The 20575-nt window shown below is 45.8% G+C and overlaps 1 long non-coding RNA gene across 1 annotated transcript; it reads right to left on the bottom strand.

Annotated features, from left to right (window-relative positions):
- Positions 1-479: 479 nt before the first annotated feature.
- Positions 480-4794, bottom strand: LOC120655881. The gene is made up of 3 exons (XR_005667751.1): positions 3940-4794; positions 1832-2600; positions 480-994 (listed from the first exon to the last, which is right to left on the bottom strand). It is a non-coding gene; the product is annotated as an uncharacterized LOC120655881 (long non-coding RNA).
- Positions 4795-20575: the final 15781 nt, after the last annotated feature.

Raw genomic sequence — 20575 nt, 5'->3', positions numbered from 1 at the left:
CATTGATCTCGGTTGGCGGGAACCGGTTGGAAAACCGATGCCTAATGCCATTTCCAACCGGTTCCCATGGCCCGTTTTCTAGTAGTGAACAATAATTTCAGTAGGAGTTTGACTATTCAGCAATAGGTTGCACTGAGCCTATATATTAGCATTGAACATTGCCATAGAGTTCTTGCCAACTGAGAGCTACAAACATAGTCGCGAGTTCAATTTTGTAGAATTTTACTATGCTTTAACAAATCTCTGTCTTTAATTTTTATTTAGTGGTGAGTTTAATTTTGTATATAGCCGATGTGCCAAAAAATTGTAAGATTATTTTGCAAGACTTGAAATTATGGTTGAACATATCCATTCCTTATATGCTACCTTCTCTGTAGTATGTGTCTTTGAGCGAGAAGACCTTGCCTGAGCTTTTAGAACAAGCAAGAAGCTTGTTAAGGAGAACAAGAGTACGAAGGATGAGCACATAATGCTGGAACAACAAGTGAAAGGTAAGTACACAATTTTACAATGCACACTACACGTTGGATTACCACAACTCATTATCTCCTTTTCCTATATTTTTCCTGCTATGCCTCGAAGAAAACAAAAGGCTCTTAACAGGCATAAGGAAAGCCGAGCAGGAGGAATTAGAAACAATAGATGAAAATACAAAGCTGAAAGATCAGATTACAGGTAGTAAAATTTGCTTTGGTCTTTTAATTTGAATTTTTTCATTAGTCTAGTACTAATATATGTCCATTCGCACGCAGACCAGAAGAAGATGATCGAGGAGCTGAGTGAGCAGAAGGAGTCAATGCAAGGATCCTTGGTCCAAAAATGCACAGAGGTGAACCACCTCAAAGAAGAGGCTGCGGTGTTCATTAAAGACAAGGAAGAGCTGCAATCACGTTTGTCTGCATGCCAATGAAATTCTCAACCTCATGAGGAGTGCTTTATGCGATGAAAAGGGTGAAGGGAGCAGGGCTTCATGACTTTCTGTAGCATGAGTAAGCTGTATTAAAAATAAAAGAACTTTAATACTTGCATGTATATATGATCTACTGTGGTCTACAACTTTATGGCCAGGCCATTTATCTAACGACGTGACAAAACATACATACATGCTCATCATCCACCCATCATGACATAATGTGTGATTTCGGTTGGTGAAAAAAGCCGGCTAATTTCGGCTAATTCAGTAGTGTTCTGTGAGAGAGAATAAATTAGAATAAGCTAAAAGCAGGCAAGTGCAGAATAGGGTCAAAATGGCCCTAAAAAATAATAGGGTCAAAATGGGAGTAAAACTTATCTGAATTCTGTTCGATCGATCAAAATGTTTTCATCTTAATTTATTTCTTGACATGAGATAATTAAAACTACGATAGATTAGAGTAATCGATTTATATGCTTATACAGCTGACTGTATGTATATGTATGTCATCTGATAAACATGTCATTCTATATGTGTACAAATTGATGAGGAAGTCTTATAATGAGTACTGAATAGAAATACACGCCATTTTGCTTGGTTGAAAAATACATGTCTTCAAGAATACACAGTTATTAGAATTTATCGAACCATTTTCTAATTACATTAGAAAACCCAAGTGAATGTGGTTTGATCAATTAAAATGTTTCCTTGTTTCTACAGTGAGATAAATATGATAGAGTAATGGTTTTTCCAAAAATTCCATGTAGCATGCTCATTTAACTGTCACTGTTTGAAACAAATTTGCAACCCTATTTAAGTTTTTATTTAAACTAATTTTACTGCTCAACCTTTTAATGAAATAAGATCTAGTCTAAGACTTGCAATGACATAGTCCCAGTGTAAGTCTCCTTTCATTACCTGGCTGTGAAAGAAGTAGACACTATCAGTTTGCTCATCTTTTGTGAAAATAAAGTAGAGAGCTAGAGATTGATGATAACCAACAAGGCACTTCCAGGGTCACACTCATTAGCTCTTATCTCCAGGCCATGGCCTGTCCTTTAGCTACATAAATTACCATATCCCCTGGAGGAAAAGGCAGGCATGAGGATGAGAAAGTGGTAATAATGATGTCCATTTCTTGCAAGTTGATGGCAATTAGAAGGTGATAAGGCCATCACTTAGGACAAGCACATCAGTCACCCCACCCAGTGGAAAGCTTCGCCTTTCGATTCAGATGAGTTCGGTGTAAACTTGGACAGTGAGGATAGGATATGAATCTCTCTGATGTCTGGACGACGACATTCCCGCTATTTCAGCACGCACCGCATTCCGCATTGGATGGTGGTGGGTGATGGATAACCCATTTGGAGGGGCCGGATCATCTATAAACAATCAGAATCCTGCTTGATCTGCTGTTTCCTTTTCGAGGATGGGGCTCCTGCAGGGACGTGCGAGCTAATGCATGGCGCTTTCCCAAAAGCGTGCAACTCTTTTAAGCTTTGCTTTGCGTTGCTGTCCTGCACTTGTGGTGAATCATGTTGAGACTCACACAGAGAGTCGTCTCCTTCCACCCTTCTTCGGTAGGGGCAAGAATGTCCGGATCTTCTGGGGCCGCAACTCCATGGATCATCTTCTTTTAACAACATTCCAGTTAAACTTTTTTTCTGAATGTTCATAGATATAATGTCTGCATAAATATGGTTGTGTCATCTTTTGGGCATGTATGAAAAGTATACCTTTCTGCAGGGGCGGCGCCAGGGGTATGCCCCTGTATGCCTAGGCATACCCAAGATTTGGAGAAAAATACTAATATGTATTCATAGATGTATACTACTTCTTGCATCCTACAAAGAGTGTAGTTTTAGAAAATTTCAGGTACATTACTCATTCGAAGAAATGACTTTGTTACCCCTAATTACTTCTACCAATTGTGATTGAAAACCGTGTTATTTATTTGGTTTTCTGGATCCTCAATGAATGCATACACATTGGAACTAGAAAAGTAATATCTACTGAATATTTTATTGGTTCTATACATTTCCTATGCAATGCTTTCTTGGTATACTTGGTATTGCTTTAATTAGATGGATCTCATAACAAGCTAAAACTATACTCTTTATGGGACAAAATTTGAAAGCCAAAAACTACACTTATTTTGGGATGGAGAGAGTATCGTATACAACTTATAGTCTCAATTCAACAAAGCCTAGCAAAAAAAGCCCAACATGCAAAAGAATTGCTCTCTCTGTCTCTTTGCTTGCAGCTCGCCTCGAGCCCCTGTCCCCCGGCTCTGTGTCTTCTCTAGTGCACCTCCGGCCCTCGGCCCTCCGCCTGTCCCCAAACCGGCGTTACAGTTCGGCTCCCTCCTCCCTCCCTCCCCGTCTCAGCAACGGCAACTCCGGCGTGGCAGACCGCAGGCGCCTCGCCATCCCAGCGCCAGCGCCCCAGCACCAGCATGAAGGAGGCTGGCACTATTTATTATTATGGATTTGTTATGGCCGTGATAACTTAATTGTCCATTATATTGCATATTAGCTTCGATTTATGTCCCAGCCGCAAATTCCTGGCTCCACCACTGCCTTTCTGTAGATGGAGATAGTGACTAAGTCACTTTTTGCAAACAAAAATACAAGAAGTTAATCTCTTAAACTATTTTCTTGAGAAACATTATGATCAGATAAGTAGGTTTAGGAAAATCCATGCTAGCACTCACTTGATCATTGAATTCTATTCGACGACAGCACACATCATTGTCCTAAATGACATAACTGTTTTTTTAAGAAATGACATAACTGTTGGAGACACACATTGATACTTATTGTAGTAGTATATGTGCAGCAATGGAGCCCAACGAGATTCATCGACAGGTGTCCACTGATTGTACCTCAGAGGATCCGGCACTAACTATAAAAGGCCACCAGTCATTGCAGACTATCGCCCTAGCTAGGTTAGGCTTAACAAAGTGTTAACGCCTTAATGGCCACCCATAAAAAGTATCAAAAGCACGAGAATCCAGTGGCTCAAACCTCAAAGATAAGTGGGTGCAGATATGCGAGAATCCACAACTCAGCCAAAGAATCCGCGGCTGCCAATTAACAAACCCCACAGGCCAATCGCTCGCAGAGGCTTCAGTGATTCAGTTGCCGTGAACATGCCTATAAAAAGAAGGGAGGTTGGCCATGGCCAGATCAGTGTTCTAACACATCTAACTGATCAAGCAGAGGTCCTGGCATACCATGTCGAGGAAGAGGAAGAAGAGAGGCGAAGAAGAAGGTGTTGCGAGTGAAGCACTGGTCACACTGTCAGCGGTGTGACTGTGTCAGCGCAAGCAGTGAAGAAGCATGCTTGCCATGCTGGCCGCCTCCGGGAGCCACGCCGGGGGTCGTCGGCATGTGAGCAGGGATGCTTCGGCAGTGCAGAAGAAAGAAGGCAAGTCTTATCGGCAAGGGAAGGCTAAGCCTTTCTTCCAGGTCTCCCTCTCTCCATCTAAATCCTATGTGTTTAGAGGAGGAGGGGGCTATCCTTACGTACTGGTTTGCTGTCCCTAGATGGCGCCCAGGCATGCCCGGGTGTGATCCATCTGCTGCGTCTTGTGTGCTGTGTTGGATCGGGGTTTAGAATAATGGACAGTTCGCTGTGCGTGAGTGTGGGCTCGTGTTCGTGTGTCAGTGAGTGAAACCTGTGTGTGCGTGCGCGTGATGTGCCTGCATTTTGACGGTGTGATTCGGTTGATTCAGTTGTGTAATGAATCACTAAGAATGTAAGAGTGGTACATGTTTGTTGCGATGGTAACTTTTGTGTTGTTCTTGTTATCCGATATAGTATATGAGTACAGCAGTCTGCAACTCGTCCCTGTCCTGTCGGAGAAAGTAATTTCTTTGGGTACTAGTCCGAAAGTAATTTATTTGGATCTGTATTTTTGCTGCTTATAATCAGAGTTCGTCCCTGGTTTCTAAAAAATAAGTAACTTGACACCCTTAATCGTTCATGGAAATATTTCAGATAAATTCAGAGAAATAAGTGCCTCCGTAAGCTTTACTCCTTCCACATTTTTGGTTGAAATAATGATTAGTTGCATCTCAAGGATTCATGGCTTGTCAGGCCTGACCTATGGATGTCTAAAAGATTCATGTCACTCGATCCAACGGCTGGAAAGGTAGAGGCATCAAGAGACATCAAAATGAGAGGCACCCGGTATGCACCCGAGGCTTACTAAATGGTGGGCTATATGCTTCGGGTGCATACCTAATTGGTGGAACCTGAGCAGGGGAAGATGAGATGAGATAATTGTCTTTCTGATTTTTATTTGATCAAGGATACAATATTAAATTAATAATTTAATATTGGTGTGGATAGGCAAGTGGCGTGGGGTTTTGGGTTGGGGGGCTGCGCCTGGGTGGGTTTATGGGGTCGGGGGAGGAGGGCGAAATTACCACAATACCCTTCTGCACATCAAATTAATTAAATTAATTATTTAGAGGATGCACCAAGAGGCACCTAGAGGCACCAATAACCATTGTACCTTATGAATTAATTACCCTATCCTCAACTTCTTCCTAGCCATGCTCTTTTTCTTCATTGCTATAATTTTCTCAACTGCCCCTGCTCTACCATAGCCTTGTATAAGTTAGATATCAACAATGTATGCTTAATTTACTGTGACAACTATTACAAGATAATGTATAGTGGCATCCCTTTTTTTTACAAGGGTAACGCACACGCACACGCACACGCACACGCAACGACACAATGCTAGTGTGTTTCTTTTTTGTGTTTGGTCCACGTATTACTTGTTGCATGTCTTCTGCGATCTCCCCCCAATCCTACAAGAAACAGGCAGCAGCGCCTGCCGCCCGCCGCTCAAGCATCCCCCTCCCGCTTGGCCCTCGTGTGTCCTGGCCCTGCCGCCCTGGCCTGCGCCTGGCCGCTACAGACCTGCAGTGCAGGCTGGTGCAGTGCACGGGTCACGGGCGCAGGCCTGGTGCGGATGTGTGGTGGCTGTGTGCCTTGCCTGTGTGTGTCTGCTAGTGCCAGCGTCACTTGGCCTCGAGAAGCCAAAAAAACAATGTCAGACCCGGGGCAACAGGACTGCTTATAGGCATAAAATATTTTAGAGTTAGGGATAAGTTATGGATGTACCTTACCTCTTTTGTAATTACTCGAACAGGCGTAGAACTAGCTACAGTACAAAAGAAACTACCCAATTATGTTGTAGTATGACTCTACTGTACTCGATTAATACTTTCCATGTAACCATGTCCCCCCGGAATTATAAGAGCGGGCAGGGACCCCCTCCAAACGATCATCAACACCTAAATCAATACAAACCACCACACAGGACGTAGGGTATTACGCAACTCGCGGCCCGAACCTGTCTAAATCTTTGTGTTCCTTGTACCATCGAGTTCCAGAGCAGTCGATCCCTACCTACAAACCTCACTGCTAAGGGTATCCCTGAGCAGGCTTGGCGGTAAACACCGACAGCTGGCGCGCCAGGTAGGGGATTCGGCGAGTTCATCGGCGAATTCGATGGCCGGATCAAGCGACGCCAACAACGTGCCTAAGGGCACAACTCTCCTTTTCGGTTCCTGGGCATGCATGGCTGACAGATCGGGCGGCTTCTCCAGCAACCTTGTCACGCCTGACTCGCCTAAATCGAAAACCACTCCCCAACTCGTCGACATCCGCGAGTCCGCAAATCTCGACGATAAAAGAGTTCTATCCGAACTCGACTCGAACAACTCAGAAAATGTGTCAACTCCAACTCGAACTCTTTGTTCAGTCGAGTTCGACACAAACTCTGATTCTGAAAAACTCCACTTTTTCGAAACCCTCGGAAAATACTTGACTCGTCTCAAGACGATCAAACGCCCCAAGATCGACAACTTAGAACTACTCGGTGGAGTAGGACAAGTTTCACGATCAATCGAGGACTGCATCAAACTTGCAGAAACTGCTCTGGGCTCATCTACATCACAGCAGAACCCAGAAGTGTTGAACCCATCACAGAAAAGGTCGGGTGATATACTCTCAGGGATCGATCGAGTGGATTCCAAGCTCGCCGACTGCATTAAGATAGCTGAAAGTAGCCTACAATACAAGGAGCCGAAATCGGGAGGAGGAATCTGCGGGGGATCTGGTGAGACAAGCCCCCGGCTTGTTCGGATGGGACCGTCTATCTCCAGGATACCTTAGAGCCCTTCACCGAAACCTGCTCACATTCAAACTCCTGAACCAGTCGAGTCCTCGTTCGATCAAGACTTTGATCAATTCATGGATGGTCTTGACAACTTCGAACCATTCAATGATCTTGAAGATTGGTCTGACAACGTCGACTTGTTCATGGACGCTATGGCCAGGCCACCCGAACACGCTGACGCTCTTTGGGAACTGGACAAACTTAAAAAGGGAAAAGCCAAAGCTCCAGAACAATCCAGTGAGTCTATTTTCGATAAACCCTGGATTAAGGAGCCCGAAGGGCTGACTCCCACACAATCATGACTACATTGGATGAACGAGAATGCCCTCCGTGTAGAGATGGGCATCCCGCTTCTCGCTCACCCAAAGCACACTTACTCTAAAATCGGTGGACTAACCGATTCCGAATCCGAGTACTCTTCCAACTCGAAGGATGAGCTGGATGACCTAATCCAGTACAGCAAGCAAGTCGAGTCCAATTCGGCTAAGAACTCCAAGTCCGACCAGGACTCCCTCCCTAACTTGGTCATATATGCAACACCGCAAGGACTACACCTAAAGAAGACACAAGATCCCAATACCTCTGGCTCGCAGCCAACGGATCCACCCTTCCAGCAGAGCACCCCACTAGACCCGTCCTCAAGCAAACAAGACCAAACGATTCAAGATCTTTGCCGGGAAATCCTCATGGTTCGCATCTCCGAAGTTCAAGAACCTGAGGGTGATCCCACGGAGCGTCTCAACCTCGACGACTACAACTCTGATGATTTCGATGAGTACCTTTCCGATAACATGGAAACTACTCCTCCTACAATCACAGAAGCCCAAGCTACTACCAAGCAAGATCCGCCTGCACCTCCTCCAGCGGTGATGGTCACCGTGCAACTGGAAGAGCAGCTTCCAGTAGAAGATCTCTACGAGCATCGTCGCTTGCTTAACCAAAAATGGGCGTTTAGGCGCCAGCGCCTAGCCAACAGTCAGCAGGAACAGCAGGGCGACAACTACGACTACTCCAATTGCGACCTCCGCAATGTGATCAACGTTGGTCATGATGCGCGCAACGTCATCATCTCAAGGAAAAAGGAACGCGAGGAAGTCGAGGCTTACAGCCCTTCTTCCAACTACCGCATCCCACCAAAGGCTCCCGCATCCTTCAAGAAGTACAAGTCGGCAAACACCCGTCCTCATGGTAAACCGCGCACCTCACATCATGGAGAAACATCTCTCGGCGGAGCCAGGGTCAACAAGACTCTACAGCGCAAGTGCTTCATCCACTCGAAGAGCTCTCACACGATCTTCGAGTGCGACTCACTCCGCAAGGCCCTCGGGGCACCCCTCCTAAAGGAAACTCTACCTACAATCTAGTCGAACCACCGTATCGACTAGTTTTATCCTCAAATAAGTTTTTTCATGTAAACCATTGCTCACGTCTAACGAGGAAGGGATAGGTCTTAAGAGCCAGAGTCTGTCATTTTAAAACTATTATAATCTCGACAAATCCAAAATAAAAGTTGATTCCCTCTGTAAATCGACCACTTGGCTCTCGCTCACAAGACAGAATACCCCATCTCAAGCACTACCCCGAAAAGCTGCATCAGGGTAGCTATCGAGTAGTTGTCATGGTTTACCCTTGGATATCTTTTCGACATTTACGTCTTGAGCAATCCGACGGGGTTCGTACCTAACAGTTCTGTCTTAAGGATTACTCCAGTCCTTGGTTAAAGGACACCTTACTCGCCTCGCTCGAGTAAGTTTTGGATATCCCTTCGACATTTACGTTTTCGGCAACCCGACGGGGTTCGTACCTAACAATTCTGTCTTAAGGATTACTCCAGTCCTTGGTTAAAGGACACCTTACTCGCCTCGCTCGAGTAAGTTTTGGATATCCCTTCGACATTTATGTCTTGGGCAACCTGACGGGGTTCGTACCTAACAGTTCTGTCTTAAGGATCACTCCAGTCCTTGGTTAAAGGACACCTTACTCGCCTCGCTCGAGTAAGTTTTGGATATCTTTTCGACATTTACGTCTTGGGCAACCCGACGGGGTTCATACCTAACAATTCTATCTTAAGGGTTACTCCAGTCCGTGTTTAGGACACCCTACTCGCTAGCTCGAGTAGGTTTTGGATATCTTTTCGACATTTACGTCTTGGGCAACCCGACGGGGTTTGTACCTAACAGCTGTGTCTTTAGGGTTACTCCAGTCCTTGGTTAAAGGATACCCTACTCGCTGGCTCGAGTAGGTTTTGGATATCCTCTCGACATTCACGTCTTGGGCAACCCGACGGGGTTCGTACCGAACAGTTCTGTCTTAAGGATTACTCTAGTCCTTGGTTAAAAGGACACCCTACTCGCTGGCTCGAGTAGGTTTTGGATACTTTTTCGGCATTTTCGTCTTGGGCAACTCGACGGGGTTCGTACCTAATAGACTTGACCTAAGAGTTACTCCGAGTCCTTGGGTAGGACACCTTACTTGCCTCGCTCAAGTAAGTTTGGGATATTTATAGAATATTTACGTCTTGGTTAACTCGACAGAGTTCAATCCTAACAGTTCTATTCTAGAAATTAATCCAGTCCATGTATAGGACATACAACTCGATAAGATCGAGTGGTCCGGGATATCTTCACAATAGTTGTGTACTATCTGGGTGATCAAGCAAGGTCCATCCTGACTGGTCAACTATGAAAATCCCTCAAGGAGTATGAATAAATTCTTGATACTCTAAAATAGCTTGACAAGAGCCCTTCTGTTCACCTATCTATCAAGGAACATCTTAAACCTCCTAACTATCCAAATACTCTATAAGAGGTCTCCCCCCCCCCGATTGGACAACAAAGTCCATATGAGCTTCGCTCCAACAAAGTATTTCCTTTACAAAGGAAATCTGCTTTAAAGCTACGGCTTTTTAACACTCTTATAGCGCTTTTCCCACTTGGTTAATCCTGCGGGATTCAATCCTAACCGGTCAGCACTAGAGTTCTGATTCAGAACCACTCAAAACTTGACCCCATTCGAGAATACTTTGCCTCCTAAGGCACTTACGGATACAATTTCTTGTATCTACTATTATAACTGAGTAGGCGCGATGCTGCCAACACTCAGGACCTTCGTGTTCCACTACTCGACATGCCAAAGGATTTCACAAAGCTACCACAGAACAAGTACTTAAACAATACACAAATACTCAATATTTGTCCAAAAGTACTTCCGGCTCACATGCCAATTACAAACAAAAGTTCAAGGAGACTCAGCCTTGCTCAAGGACTCCACAATCTGGTTGGCCACCACAGAAGTTTCTTCCACATATTGACAGAATTATTCGTCCGTACAATTAGCTTTGGCTCCCTTCCCTAGTGCGTCCAGACGAGTGGTCCGCCAGTAAGATTTTACCAACCCGAACACGTGACCCACATACTGACGGGTGTTTGTGGAGACATACCTTTCAAAGGCCTCGGGTACTTTACGAAGTTTCCCCACCAACGAGAGTGGTTCGCCCTCATTCCCCTCCGGAATCTCCATAACCTCAGCTATTTCTTGGGCAGCATCCCTGACTTCTCTCAGCTCTACAAGTTCTCGTTGCATCGAGTCTCAGGACTCTGACAAGGTCTTGAGTTGTTGAAGAACCGTCAAGGCCTCCCTGTCAGAGTCCTCCTTGATCTTTTTGAGCTTCTCAATCTCATCTGTGTTTTGGTACATAAGAATCTTTAGATCCAATACCAAGCTTTCCTGAATCTTTAAAGATTTTGCACAAGCTGTGTACTCGATTGAAAGAAAATCTTATAAACACCAAGCAGATAAACTAGTTGAACGCATAATATATACTAAAAACTAACCTTTTTTGGATTGGCAGAGCTTCTTAAGCTTTCCCTCGAGAGCAGTCTTCTCGGACGAGAGCATTTTCACCCTCTCTCTCAAAGCATTCAGCTTTGTATCATTCCGAGCTTGGCCAGCCTCTCGCCCTAGTGCCTCCTACAAAAATAAAAAGATCAGTATAGTACTCGATCTATACTAAAGTACTCGAAGTATTCGACTACTTACTTCCAGCAGCTTGAAAGCAAGCTCCACCTTCTCACGCGACAAGCCACTTCCCGATGTGACCTGGGAAGTACTCGCCAGCACCTCAGAAACAGCCCTTTTGGGCACATCTTCAATCCTCCCCACAGTATTCCCTACATCTTGGGAATCTACAGGAATAACATACTTCTTAATCAAATTACGAGCAGAGAAAAGATACCTTTCCTACAAGGAGACACAAGCTTACCTGCAGGGGTCTCCTCGGGTTGATCTTTGCCGCTTCCCTCAGGAAGCTTCACGCCTTCTCCCTCCTCTGGAAGCTTGTCACTTCCGCCATCCTCTAGGACCTCCTCATTGCCCCTTTAGGAATTTGGCAAAGGAGAATCCAGAAGCATGGCGTTGGCCATGGCCTCTGCATCTTGAGCACTCACATCAGGAGTGTTCGGGAGCTTCTTCTCCACCAATTTGGAGACCGAGGATTCAGTCTCCACGTTCCCCTCCAGGACTGCATTGCTGAAAAGACAAAGTAGTTAAAAACTACTTGACACAAAAGCAGATCCTATAGCCACAAGATCTGAGGAACTTACAAAGGAGCTCTTCTCAGAGCAAGACCCTTGATGCCAAACTTACAGGCAGGTTTCACAACTATGGCATGTTTCCCCACATCAATGACTTTATTTACATCGGAGCTACTTGTCGAAGGAGTAGCCCCGGTCCCACTTGATGGGTCCACTGTGGTGGAAGGGACAGTCTGCTCCACCACAGTATCATCCCCAGATGACGATATCCGTGGCATTTTAGCCGCCGGACTTAAAAAAGCAAAACACAAATCAGCAAATCGAAAATAAAAAGTACTCGATTCCAAAATAACTAGCTACTTACTTGTCGCTAGCAGTTTGGGAGGAGCTGCGACGCTTCTTCGCCACAGATCGAGTACTCCTGGGATGCCCAGTTTGGGTATCGGTACTCGGAGTAGGGCTGAGATCCCTATCACTCCTTTCCCCAGCTTCCTCCTCATCTGCACAACCAAGACTATACATAAGTACTGTTTGTATGAGACTTCAAATGAACATATTTGGACTTGGTTAACAGATCAAAAAGTTTGGAAGAACAAAAGGGCGAATAAATGCTTGGCAGTGAAGGACTATTTTTAAAGTGCTCCACGTCCTCCTACAGAAAGCAAAATCCTATCAGATTTGTACTATGGTATAGTACTCGATTTCTACGCATCGACTACTCTTATCAAGTACCTGCTTCGGTGGATTCGCAGCAGAAAAAGTATCAGGAACAACTGGAAACTTTCTTTATGTTCCTCAGCAGTCGTTGTACTCGACTAAATGCTACATCATCTGAGATCTCTTCCTTCGAGTATCTTGACGAATCAGCTGTTCCATGATACTAGAATCCAAGCATTTCCCGTGCCTGTAATGGCTGGATCCTTTCATCCAGTCGAATACGACTGCTTCCCCAGTCAACATATTTTGCCTCAGAACGGCAATTCGCTCGAGAAGTCCGGGGATCTGACTCTCGTCGACTGGTTTTTTATTCCACTCAGGCCATTGGATTGGAGGGCTTGGAGTAATTGGTGAAAAGCGTCCTAACTGGTTCTCGACATAGAACCATTTGGGCTTCCACTCGATTACTTTATTGCTAAGACTATAAGAAATGTACAGTCTATCCTTTCTTTGCCTAAGCTGGAGACCCGCACCTCCTACTACATCTAAAACGAAGGAGTCGGGTTGCGGTTTCAAATGTAAAAGAAATCGGAAGAGTTCGAAATGGGGCTCGATGCCCAGAAAGGCTTCACACAAATGCACGAAGATAGAAATATGAACGAAGGAATTGGGGGTCAAATGATGAAGCTAGATCCTGTAGTAGCGCAGGAGTCCAGAAAAGAAAGACGAGCATGGAAACCCCAATCCTCGTTCCAAGAAGAAGGTGAAAGCAACAATATCACCCGTATTTTCATACGGATGATCTTTACCTAAGGCTGGACGCCATTGGATAATAGATCTGGGAACCAAAAGACCATGCGAAACTAAAGTTTCAAGGTCAGATTGGGAACACTTACTTGTATTCCAGTCTTCCTCACGAGTTGGCTCTGTAGCCGCACCCTTCCCCTTGGTCGCCTTCTTGGGAGCCATCCGAAAATCAACGGGTCGTTTCACACGCATACAATGGCGGAAACCCAAGGGTGAGAATGGGGAGCGAAAGGGAAGCAAGAACTCTAGGTCCGGGGGCTTGAATGCGAAGACAGATCTAACGCAGTAAAAGCAAGTGGCGGCCGGTGGGGAAAAAACCTAGTTACCATTTCATTTTATAATGGTGGTGGCAGCATGGTAAAAACACCCGCCAGTCCAACAGTCCGTTGCAAATCGCGGAAAACATGGGATTTTCTGAGACATTTTCTTTTTCTAAGATTACATTCTGGAAAAAGAAAACACTCACATCCCTAGTCAACTACTCGACTCTTCTTTGCTCGACTAGGATTACATTCCAGAACAAAGAAAAGTACTCGACACAGTACAACTACTCGATATTACAACTCGAGAATTTCTTCCTAACTACCTTTACAGTGACTCGGGTCTGCACGCACACTTCTTGGCTTCCTGAGAAGCCTGCTGCAGCTACATTGGCCCGAGGCCGTGACAAAGTACAAATTTGTTATTCCAATTAAGGGAATAATGATACTGGTACTCTGGGAGAAAAGTTTCAAGAGTATGGAGGCAGATTATAGTAATCGCCTCGCAAGTCCTCTTGTAGCATCTTCTGGAGAAACTTCTCCTTCTCCCAGAATATGTTGTGACAAGATTAAATCTCCTTACCAGAGATGTCAGTTCTTGGGCACCCAGAAACAGGCAACCCCAAGGATGTGACACAACAAGACCCAACCAGTCCACAGGGAACCCACCTCATTGGAAGATGCAAGGACATGATGTCCAGAATAGACCCAATGAGAGCATGGGAGTGGCAGGATGAGGTAGCAGGGACTTCTCTTGTCACTCGCAAGTTCTCTTCTAGCATCTTTTACTGGAAAGGACTACACAAACTTCAGGAGGGCGAGAGCAAGAACACCAAGGATAAGCCATGGCCGCTACACTTTGGTGTTTCTAGCAAAGGCCTCTCCCCTACCTTTTATAGCCACAAAGAGGCTTACTGAAGGAAAACTCGTGACTCTACAGTGCATGCATTCACAAATGCATTCATGACAGAATTCATGGAGCGATTCACGTGTGCGGTCAAGGACGCAACAATTCTCCAAACTGTAACGTCCCATGTGAGCACTAAATAAAAGCCGTACATCTCGGGTTTTATTCCTGAAATTAATTCAGGTGCAATCAGTGTGGTGCATCTAATTGTATCATTTTTCTAGAAATCTACCCGAAAAAGAGGTCTTTTCGGGTACCGGATCTGATGAATTCTACAAATAATCTGAAGGATAAAATCTGATGCCACATCTTAAATCCTTAATTCCAAATCTATGCTCGGGGGCTACTCGCGGCAAAAGGGATTTTGATTTAAGGCTCGGGGGCTGCGGGATATGTGCATCAGAGATTTATTTTTCAATTTTTTTGGAAAATAAAGAAGGAAAAAGACTGAAGTGACCCTCAGCCTGATTCTGTGATTCAATCTACGGCTCGGGGGCTACTCTATATGGAGCGCGAGTACTTCGCGCACCATATATAATCAGGATTTCGGGGCTTGAGCACCTCACAGCCTCGAAGGAACCGGAAGTACTAGAAGGACTACTCGACGTATCTGAAGGAAGGTCCAGAAGCAACCAAAAGGACGTTCTAACTACCTAAAGTACTCGAAGACGCCCACCAAGTATTTGATACCTGCAGGACTCGGCTACGAAGAGCTCGGGGGCTTGTCAGACCTAGGGCAGCGGGACTGCTTATAGGCATAGAATGTTCTAGAGTAAAGGATAGCTTATGGATGTACCTTACCTCTTTTGCAATTACCCGAACAGGCGTAGAACTAGCTGCAGTACAAAGGAAACTACCCGATTGTGTTATAGTAGGACTCCAACTGTACTCGGTTAGGACTTTCCATGTAACACTGTCCCCCCGATATAAGGGCGGGCAGGGACCCTCTCCAAACGATCATCAACACATAAGGCAATACAAACCACCACACAGGACGTAGGGTATTACGCAACTCGTGGCCCGAACCTGTCTAAATCTTTGTGTTCCTTGTAACGTCGAGTTCTAGAGCAGTCGATCCCTACCTACAAACCTTACTGCTAAGGGTATCTCTGAGCAGGCTTGGCGGTAAACACCGACATGCAAGCAGCAAGGCGCCCTGCCGTTGGATATATTGAAGCTATTGAAGGCAAGCAGCAAGGGACGTGCCCACGGCCGGCTCTACAATTTCAAGGGCCCTTAGGCGAGTAAGAAGATAATTAAGGACTGTTAAACTAATTTTTATATCAAAATCACAGTTGCAATTTATGTATAGCTCCTAAATTATAACAATAATGTAACAAAAAACTAAAAATAATAACCATTATGACTACCTCAAATAAAAAACATAATGATTATTGTGACCGCGTGCATATCTATTGTCCACCGTCCTTGCCGTTGCCGGTCGCCGAGTAAAAAGAGAATCAGATCGGTGTCAGCATCCCCTCTTCTCAGCCAGAACCCAGACTAGTGCGAGCGCGTGAGCAGGGTGCCAGGGTCGCGGTGGTGGCATAAACAAAAACGAAACTTCGAAACGTGACTGTGCATTGCCGATGGTTAGGTTACAAGCTGGAAGAATTCTCTTTGGCTGCATGTCATGGTTAAAGGTGATAAAGGATCTCAAACTTTAGCCTAGATAATTTAAGGACCGAACCCTAAAGGAACCAAACTCTTATCTTATTCAAATTTGAACTAAAAATATATATGAATCAACTTGGATTGTGAGCACTAGGACCATGATCGGTTACTATCCCTAAGGGCAGCCACAATGTTGTAAAAAAGGTGACCTTAAGGGTAAAAAAGGTGACCGTAGCATTGTGGAACTGACCATATGCTCGGCAACAACAAATGCCCACCTTAAGCTTACGGCCAACCACAGCGGAATAAAGTAATCAGCTTCGTCTGGCCTCTTCTCTCTCCCATGTGTCTCGCCCCTTCTCTCTCCCACCATGGTTGGATAAGATGGTTTCTTTTGTTTGAACATGGGGCCCAGACTCTGGCAGCACATTGTGGCAAGGGACATAACTAATGTCTATGGTGAATTGGGTCGCAACCATTGCCCTTGTCCTAACTCATGGCCTCATAAGGCAGTTTATGATGATTATTATGCTAAATAGAAAATTATATATACTAACTAGCTATATAATCTTGGCCCCCCTAGCTTCATGGGCCACCAGCGGTCGCACCGCCTGCCCCTCCCCTAGAGCCACCCCTGGCTGTGCCAGCAGGTCATGCCTGGACCGTGCTTTTTCGGGCCGTGCTTCGGGCCGCCCGTTTGGCCAACTATAACCCCACCCAATGCTGAACTAGTCCCAATCCCAGCTAGATGATGGCATACAGTTTTACAACCTCAACATCATTGAAATTCACATACATCAAGCACTTCAATTCGCGGAAGATAACAATTATGGGGGCCTTTTCAAACTGGGAACTCATTAGCGCTGTTCTGACGATACTTGCATCAGTCTCCAATACAATCCGAGACATTGCAAGCAAGCCATGGCATATGCTTGAGTAGGATCAGTGATGTGTGCCAAGTTTCCAGCACCCGTCGCCACGGCTTCCCCGAGATGATCCTTGATGACCCTCTAGACTTCAAGTTTTCGTGGAAATCCCAGATAACTTGTTTTTTGCTGCAAAGATGTTACCATCTGGGAAGTATTTTTCCTTAGTACTCAGGGCATAAAGAGTCGGGTGATTGCAACGAGACACCAGCCCTGTTTAGCCGACATTTTGGAGCCGTGCAGGTCTCGGAAGCAGAGTCCACCATCTCTCATGGGCTGTTTCAATACCCCCATGATAGCCAATGTGTTTTATACCTATCTTATTGACTCCACCAATAGCCGCAAATCATCGAACTCACTTGGCCGCAGAAGCTTTTTGTGAGATCGAAGCATGGCCATGGCATATGTTGGGAACTTGGGATTGCTTGGGCCACAACTTTCGGCCCGTTCGGCTGGCTGGCTGGGCAGGTTTTGTATGGGAACGGCACGGCTTGCTGGTGGTCCATCCCCTCATGTGTGCTCTAGACAGCAGCGGCTGCTCCAACTAGCCGAACAGGGGCTTCAATTAGTACCTCCTTCTCTGTCTCGGAGAGAAGTTTTTTTCCAACCCTGTACTCGATTTCTATATTGAAAATCCTTTGTTTTGGAGTGGCTAATATAAATTGGGAGGCCCGGATACTTCTCTTCACCATTCAGTTACAAGGCGCTCTTCACCACCTGTCTATGTGCTGGTGTTGTATTTTACTGAACAAAACTAAAGATTTTTCCTTGTTTATCTTTTGCCTAGAACACCTCTCATAAATTTATAAAATATTTTGTAAGCTTGTTGCATTGTTAACATTTGTTTCCATCCATATAAGGGAATCATCTGCAAGAGCAAGTGTTGGTATGCTTGGCGCGCCATCACAAAGTCGAATTCCTTGTATCATGTTCCTCAACTCTGCATGGTTTACCATTGAGGAAAAACATTCAGCACAAATAAGAAGAAGGTAAGGAGACAAAGAGACCCCTTGAGGAAGGCCCCTAGATGGAATTATCTCCTCTGATAGTTCTCGATTCACCGTAATGTGGTACCACACCAAGGCACCAAGCTTACACATTCCATGATCAAGTAGACAAGCTGATCATTGAAACCAGGGGTGGATTTAAAGGGTGGGCCACAGTCCACCGAAATGACAAAGAGCAACTTGACAAGGGATTTTTTTTGGCATATGAGGACCTACATCGCCCAGCATTCCACGGAGCACGGCTGCTGGGCGCTGGCAAGCATCACCTGGCCGAGCACAAGTCGGATAGTAATGACCTCCGAAGGTCGGAGCGCCGAAATTCTTATTGGGCACTCGTGCGCTGCTAGCGAAAGCGGCAAACAGGCATCCTCAACCTCGTCGTCTTCAACCTCGCGCCGCGGCCGCGAGCTAGGGTTTGGGGGGAGGGGGGAGGGTGGGAGGTGGGAGGAGTGGCCGCCGGCGAGGTCGCCGGCGGCCGGGGTGGTGGCAGGAGGCGGCGGCCTTCATGATTCGGGTTGTCTGGGGGTGGGGCGGCTCCCATGGCCGCCGGCCATAGAGGAAGGGGCTGGGGGTGGCGGCGGCCCGGCGGTGGAGGCGGGTTGTCCGGCGGAGGCCGCCTGAGCCGGGGAGGTGTTCGACGGCGGGGGCGACGGAGGTAGAAGAAATAAGGAAGGAGGAAGGAAGAAGATGAACAGTACCTGTTCGTCGCTAGCGCACGCGCGCTGAGCAGCGTCCCCCTCGGAGCGCTGCTGCGCTGCTTCGATGGTGGCGTGCGCAAGCGGGCCGGCGCATCGTGCGGCAGCACCCTTGGGTCTCAGCGGCTCGGCCAGTGGATGACACCACAACGCGTCAACACAGGAAGAAGGCAGTCATCAGTTAGGACTCAGGAGCCTAACATTCGTGTTGCCACTGCGATTTGCATGTATCAATTCACCAATCGTCAAGCTAGAAAGCCAGCAAGATAATTAGCTTCATTTGATAGAAGTTTCATTCTTAGTCATGGATTTGAAGATATTTGAAAAATATTTTATTAAGCTATTATGATATTTAAAAAAATCCTTGTTGCACCACCCTTACTTTTTTTTTTGAACCTAACCACCCTTACTTCAAGTTCTAGATTCACCACTGATTGAAACCTAGTCTTGCGAGCATGGCATGTAAGAAGGTCATTCCACCCTATTATAAGCTTTGCTCATGTCCAGCTCTAGTGACATGAAACCCTCACTACCTCTCCTTCAGTTTAGCAAGAAATGGGTAATCTCATATGGCACCAAAACATTATCTGTGATCAATCTCCCGGGGACAAATGCGTCTGGTTTGGTGCAATAACATCATCTAGGAAGACCTTCAATCTATATGCAATCACCTTTGAGATGATTCTGTATAGCACGTTGCACAGACATATTAGCCTCAAATCCTTCACACATTGGGGATCTTTTGTGTTGGGTATTAGCAGAACTATGGTGTCATTCCATCCTGCTGGGACGGCGCCTCCATTTAGAGCATCTCAGTTTGATCCGATTCCCCACTGTTTCCCAATTTTTTTCTGAAAAAATAGCAGGCATGCCATTAGGCCCTAGGGCCTTAAGGTGACCTATGTTGTTCATCGCTTATGTGACTGAGGATCAATGGTGGTCACCATTGGATGGATGAGTGATTGATAATATTGTGTGGATTTGATACGTCTCTAGACTCGTAATGTGCAGGCACAAAATGCGACGTGGCGGTTGACGGTTACGGTGAAGGTCGAGTGAAACATTCATGCCAATGGACCAAGGGCGGTGAAGGATGGACACGAGTAGGCTTGGACTGAGGGACCCCGCGGAGTCCAGGTGAGATCACCGGCTATCCACATGTGATGCATTGAAGAGCGAGAGTACATAACGGATGAGGACGGCATCGGTCGAGTCAAGTAGGACAGATGTGTCAAAGGTTTTGCGGATGCCGGACACGCGTCGATATCAATGAGCACGTGTGCCAGCCAGTCGGAGATGGACGGTTTGGGTGGTTCGGGCATCAACCCATCGTGCAGGCAGGTTTCCCCGTTTGGACCTCAAAACTAGGACGCCCCTAGTGCGCCCAGATGGAAGAGATGGAAGACACATGGCACCATCGTAAAGTTTGCGTCGAGGCAAAGCAAAATCATGAAGGAGGCATGCCCGTCCGATTCTTCTGCAAAAAGATGGACAATTTTGCCACCACATGTGTATGCATCATTGTTATTAATGTAAGGATATTCTATCTTTTGCCGTGGACCATATATAAACGGCATGGCTGGTTTGAGGGCACCTTTTTGAACTCTACTTTCATATGCATCTTGCTAGGAGAGGGCTTTAAGAGGGGGGATGAGAGAGAGGAGAGTGATTACCCTTGATCTCAATTTCCCGTCAAAAGAGGGTGGATGAGGGCGGTTTCTTTGCTAGATTACTTGAATGTTCAAGATTATCTTTTAATATCTAATTCCTCATTTTATTGAAGACCCCATGCAGCCTATTTCATCTCTCCCTTGCATTTTTCTTATTTGGATTTTTCCGGATGGTTTTTCGTTCTCGATGATTACATAATCTTTTCGCAACTTTATGTTGGACCTATTAGGTCTAGTAGCCAGAGATCTCTAGTTTTGTTTCGATTTATTGAGATATGAATAATTTGGGTTTGAAGTTTTGATTTTTCTCTTGCTTCCTTCCTTTTGTTTCTCTGTTTGTGCACATGGGAGTTCGAGCGGGCAGCGATCCCGGCCAGCGCGGCGGCTG

The sequence above is a fragment of the Panicum virgatum genome, chromosome 1N (assembly GCF_016808335.1).
Source record: "Panicum virgatum strain AP13 chromosome 1N, P.virgatum_v5, whole genome shotgun sequence".
Taxonomy (NCBI): domain Eukaryota; kingdom Viridiplantae; phylum Streptophyta; class Magnoliopsida; order Poales; family Poaceae; genus Panicum; species Panicum virgatum.
Note: the sequence above shows the minus strand (reverse complement) of the source record. Positions and strands in the feature narration are given on the sequence as shown.